The sequence below is a fragment of the Cebus imitator genome, unplaced genomic scaffold, assembly GCF_001604975.1.
Source record: "Cebus imitator isolate Cc_AM_T3 unplaced genomic scaffold, Cebus_imitator-1.0 Scaffold610, whole genome shotgun sequence".
NCBI lineage: Eukaryota > Metazoa > Chordata > Mammalia > Primates > Cebidae > Cebus > Cebus imitator.
The window spans coordinates 137,618-143,887 of NW_016107925.1; the positions used below are offsets into that span (position 1 = coordinate 137,618).

A 6,270-nucleotide genomic window follows, 5' to 3' on the forward strand; every position below is an offset into this window, starting at 1 on the left:
AAAAAAAAAAAAAAAAAAAAAAAAACCTAAAAGCAATTAAACATCCTTTAAATGTAATTGTGACTGTTCTCTGGAACTTCATGAAATAGAGGCTAAAGCATTCCCTAGTCAAGAGAACTAGTAAAGAGCTGAGGAAAACTACTCAACTAAAAGGCTCAGATATTTACTGTTAGTCACCAGTTTGCAGAATGATGCCTCATAAATCATTTTATTTCTCTGGTTCGGTTTTCTCAATGTTTTAAAGGGATTGTGTTGGGTAAGCCTTAAAGCACCTTATGGCTTTGAAATTTTACTTCTGTCTACTTTGCTTGCACATACTGTCCATTTATATTATTAGTCCCGATGTCAATTAACACAATTTATCTTCAATCATTCATTCGCTCATTCATTCATCAATTCTTACTGAGTACACCCCATGCTTCAGACTGTGTATTAGATACTTGGGATACATCAGTGAATAAAACAGACAAAGATTACTGCCTCCTTGTGATGGTTAATTTTTTGTCAGCTTGAGTGGGCCATGGGTGCCCAGATCAAACATTATTTCTGGGTGTATTGCCAGAGTGTTTCTGGGTGAGATTAGCATTTGAATTGAAGGACTCAGTAAGCAGATAGCCTCGCCGTGTGGGTGGGTATCATTCCACCTGTTGAGGGCCTGAATAGAACAAAAGGCTAGGAAGGAGGAATTCCTCCCTTTTTTCCTGCCTCACTGCCTGAGGTGGAGATCTCCTCTCATATTCTTCTGCCCTGTGTTAGGCTGTTCTTGCCATTGGTATTCAAACATCCCTGAGACTGGCTAATTTATGTTTATATTTATTTATTTAGTTTATTAATTAATTAACTTATTTATATTATTTATTTATTTATTTTTGAGACAGGGGCTTGTTCTGTTGCCCGGGCTGGAGTACAGCGGTGCGATCTTGGCTCACTGCAGCTTTGAACTCCTGGACTCAAGTGATCCTCCCACCTCAGCCTCCTGAGTAGCTGGGATTACAGTCATGTGCCACCATACTCAACTAATTTTTGTATTTTTGTAGAGATGGGATTTTGTCATGTTGCCCAGGCTGGTCTCGAACTCCTGAGCTCAAGAGATCCACCCTCTTTGACTTCCTAAAGTGTTGGGGTTACAGACGTGAGCCACCATGCCCAGAGACTCAGTCATTTATAAAGAAAAAAGGTTTAATTAGCTCAGGGTTCTGCAGGTTGGCCAAGCATGGCACCAGCACCTGCTCAGCTTCTGGGGAGGCCTCTGGGAGTTTTTACTCACGGCAGAAGGCAAAGTGGGAGCAGACACTTCACACAGTGAAAGCAGGAGCAAGAGAGCAAGGGGGAAGATGCTACACACTTTTAAACAGCCAGCCCTCATGGGAAGCCACTCACTATTACTAGGATGGCGCAAGAGGATGGGTGCTAAAGCATTTATGAGAAATTCAACCCCATGATCCAATCACTCCCCCACCAGGCCCCACCTCCAACATTAGGATTACAATTCAACATGAGGCTTAGAGGGAACAGCATCTAAACAATATCATGCCCTCAGGCTGGGGCTTACGTCACTGACTCTCCTGGTTCTCGGGTCTTCAGACTTAATGGTATTATACCATCAGCTTTCCTGGATCTCCAGCTTGCAGAAAGTAGATCATGGTATTTCTCAATCTCCATAATCCCCTAAGTCAATTTCTCATAATAAATCTCCCTTAAAAATAATTCTATCAAAAAGATACCTCTCCTCATGTTTATTGCACTGATAACAATAGCAAAGATATGGGATTAAACCTAAGCATCCATCATTGGATGACTGGATAAAGAAAATGTGCTATGTATACACCATGGACCACTTGGCCCATACAAAGTAATGAAATCATGTCTTTTGCAGCAATACGGATGGAACTGGAGGCCATTATCCTAAGTGAACTAAATCAGAAATAGAAAGACAAATGAATGCTGGGCGTTCTCAATTACAGGTGAGAGCTAAACAATGGGTACAAATGAATATTCAGAGTGGAGTCATAGACATTAGAGACAATAACAGGTGGGAGAGTAGTTAGGGTTGAAATTACCTATTGGGTACAATGTTGACATCTTCCCAGACCCCCCAAGTTTACCTTCTTGAAGACAGAGATAGATAATAAATAACAAAATATAATAAATAAGAACATTTATGGCATATTAGCATGTACTATATAAAAAAGTTTCTTGGTAAGGAGGATCAGAAATACTAAGTTAAAAAGAAGATTGAAATTTAAATGATGTGGTAAGTCTAAACCTTATTAAGAAGGAGACATTGAGTAAGTACTTGAGGGAGATGAAAAAGAGTTGTCCACGCAGTGAAAAACGGCCAGTAGAATGACCTAGGGCAGGAACCCGTCTGTGTATTCCAGAAACAGCTGGAAGAATGGTGTGGTCAGAGGTCTTAGAGAGGGATACAAGAAAGAAGATCAAGAGGCTGGGGGAAAGACGTTTGGCTCTGTTAGCCATTGTAGGAGTTTTGGCTGTTGCTCTATATGAAATAGAAAGTCATTACAAGGTTTTGAGCCAATGAATGGTATGATCAATTACTGCAGTACTCTGGGTGAGAGATGATGGCGGCTTGGATCAAGGTGGTGGCAGTAGAAGTTTAAGGGATGCGATCAAATTCTGGGTGTATTTTGAAGATACAGCCAACAATATTTGCTGACAGTTTGGACGTGGATTATGACAGAAAGAGATTTGTCTTGAGTTATTGGAAAGCTGGAGTTCCAACAACTTTGAAGGGAAGGCGTGAGGTTTTGGAAGCACGATCAGGCATTAAGTTTGGGTTTTGACTTTGAGGTAGGGTTGCTGAGCAGAGAAGAGGTCTAGGTTAGAGATATAAATTTGTGACTCATCAGCTTACAGATGTTGTTCAAAGCCAAACAAACAAAGTAAAAGCGATCACCAAGGGAGCGTGTGCGATAGAGAAGAGGTCAAAGGGCTGAATCCCAGGCACTCCAGGATTAGGCGGAACCTACAAAGGAGACACACAAGGACTGATAGGGGAGGTAGAGGGGGAACCAAGAGATGTATATCTACATATTTCTCATTATTAAAGGAATTCAGATTTAAAATCATCACCACATTAACACTTTCAGCAATTGTGAATAAATTAAGTTTGCAAACTGAAGAAAAAGAACAGAATGAGGAATGATGCTGCAGAATTTATTTTACACATGGTGGCTTGAACACAGCCCAATAATAGAAATACTGCATCTACTAATGGGCTAGTTGAGGATTTTTCAGAGGAAATCATTCAAGTTTGCTTATATTTTGGGTAAGCAAATTCAGGCGTCAAAGTAGTTCTAGGCCCATTGAGAATTAGCCCATAAGCTGGATACTTGTATAAATTTACGATAACATTGCCACCCTCTCAGAGTCTTTTGAGGATGTCACCAAGGAGTGAAGGTGGGGTTTCTCTGCAGTGTCTGGTAACCTATGATGAGAAGCCAAATGGAGGGAATTGAGATGTTTTGCTCTCACTAGACTGTGCTTTCTTGGAAGGTAGAGGCTGTGTTTTAGTCACCTTTATGCCATGTAACTCTGGCATATTGTAAGCAGTTAGTAAACAGTTATTAAATGCATTACTAACTGATTATAAGTAATACTTGATTGCTTGTAACATGTCAGGCCTTAGGAATATAATGAAGACTAAAAAATACAATCAATTCATTTATTAAGCATTCGCTCTTCCCAACGACCCTGTGAAGTAGGGTTATATTCAATTATCTTACTCTAAAAATTAGGCTCCTTCTTTTTTTGTTTTTTTGAGATGGAGTCTCACTCTGTCACCCAGGCTGGAATGCAGTGGCATGATCTCGACTCATTGCAACCTCGATCTTCCAGGTTCAAGCAATTCTCCTGTCTCAGCCTCCAGAATAGTTGGGATTACAGGCACCCACCACCACACCTGGCTGATTTTTGTATTTTTAGTAGAGATGGGGTTTCACCATGTTGGCCAGGCTGGTCTCAAACTCCTGACCTCAGGTGACCCACCCACCTCAGCTTCCCAAAGTGCTGGGATTACAGGCGTGAGCCACTGTGCCCGGACCCTACAAAGTAGATCTTATTAACCCCTTGTTATAGGTGGAAAAAACTGAGGGTCAGTGAGATTAAGCTAATTTATCCAACGAATCAGGAGCAAATTTGAGATTTGAATGCAGAACTTTCTGATTCAAAGTCATGATACTATGTTGCCCTTCATTAAAATTAAATTTTGGACAATTATGTAGCAGAATTTAAAAATTGCAGTATAAAAACAGAGATTTATTAGTTTTGAGAGTACAATTGAGTGAGAGTACAATTTTATTTTCTCATTGCAAAGTATGTAAAGTAAGAAGTGAAAGTTATTCTTTTCTACTTCCACTCACTAGAGTTTATGTTAAGAGGTAATAAATAGTTCATGCCTGGGTGCGGTGGCTCGTGACTGTAATCTCAGCGCTTTGGAAGGCCGAGGTGAGTGGATCACGAGGTCAGAAGTTCGAGGCCAGTCTGGCCAACATGGTGAAACCTCCGTCTCTACTAAAAATATAAAGAATTAACCGGGTGTGGTGGCAGGCTCTACTTGGGAGGCTGAGACAGGAGAATTGCTTGAACTCGGGAAGCAGAGATTGTAGTGAGCTGAGACCACACCACCAGCCTGGGCAATAGAGTGAGACTTCATCTAAAAAAAAAAAAAAAAAAAAAAAAAGGCAATAGTTCATCGTACATATTTCCAGATTTTAAAAAATATTTTTACATTTTGTTTCTCTTCCTCTGTTTTGTATCTCTATAACTTATATTCTTTTTAGTTTTTATCGTTAGTTTTTTGTTTTTTTTTGAGATGGAGTCACTCTGTCACCTGGCTGGAGGGCAGTGATGCAATCTTGGCTCACTGCAATCTCTGCCTCCCAGGTTCAAGTGATTCTCCCGCCTCAGCCTCCCCTGTAGCTGAGACTACAGGTACATGCTACCACGCCCAGCTAATTTTTTTGTAGTTTTAGTAGAGACAGGGTTTCACCATGTTGGCCAGGATGGTCTCGATCTCTTGACTCATGATCCGCCCACCTCAGCCTCCCAAAGTGCTGGGATTACAGGCGTGAGCCACCATGCCCTGCCTTATTGTTAGTTTTTAAACAAAAATGTGACTGTACTAAAAGCATTTTTCTGTATGTTTTTTTTTTACACTAAAGATTGTGGAAATTTCCCCATATATATGTCTACTTTTTCTCTTTCTGCTCCTCCTCCGTCTTTCTTGAGACAGGGTCTCATTCTGTCACCCAGACTGGAGTACAGTGGTTCAATCATTCATGGCTCACTGCAGCCTCCACCTACTGGGCTCAAGTGATCCTCCCACGTCAGCCTCCTAAATAGCTGGAACTATAGGTGTGCACCACTGCTACCAACTCATTTTTAAATTTTTTGTAGAGACAGAGTTTCCTTCTGTTGCCCAGGCTGGTCTGGAAATCCTGGGCTCAAATGTTCCACCTGCTTTGGCCTCCCAAAATGCTGGGATTTCAGATGTGAGCCACTGCACCCAGCAGGTTGCCTTTTCAATCTGTTGATTGTGGTTTTTGATGCATAAGTCTTTAAGCTTGATATAGTTTATGTCATTTATTTATAGGTATTTGTATGTACTATTGTTTATTCTTACTTTTGGTTGCATGTGAAGAAGTCATTGCCAAGTCCAATGTTATAATGCTTTTCTTATGTTTTATTCCAGAAATTTATATTTTTGAGTCTTACATTTAGATCTTTAACCATTTTGAATTAATTTATGTATATAGTGTGTTATAGACTGAATGTTGCTGTCCCCCTCAGCCCCAAATTCATATGCTAAAGCCTTAACTCCCAGTGTTTGTTTGGAGATGGAAGCTCTAAGGAAGTCATTGAGGTTCAATGAGGTCATAAGGATGGGGCTCTGGTCCAATAGAATTAGTGTCCTTATAAGGTAAGACACCAGAGATCTTGCTCTTTCTCCCTGCATTTACACTAAGAAGAAATCATATCAGCCGGGCGCGGTGGCTCACGTCTGTAATCCCAGCACTTTGGGAGGCCGAGGTGGGTGGATCATGAGGTCAAGAGATCGAGACCATCCTGGTCAACATGGTGAAACCCCGTGTCTACTAAAACTACAAAAAATTAGCTGGGCATGGTGGCAAGTGCCTGTAATCCCAGCTACTCAGGAGGCTGAGGCAGGAGAATTGCCTGAACCTAGGAGGCGGAGGTTGCGGTGAGCCGAGATCGCGCCATTGCACTCCAGCCTGGGTAACAAGAGTG

General features: G+C 41.2%; 1 long non-coding RNA gene across 1 annotated transcript in view; it reads right to left on the reverse strand.

Annotated features, from left to right (window-relative positions):
• Positions 1 to 6,270, reverse strand: part of LOC108294924 — a 51,874-nt gene that overhangs the window by 1,212 nt on the left and 44,392 nt on the right. The window lies entirely within an intron of this gene.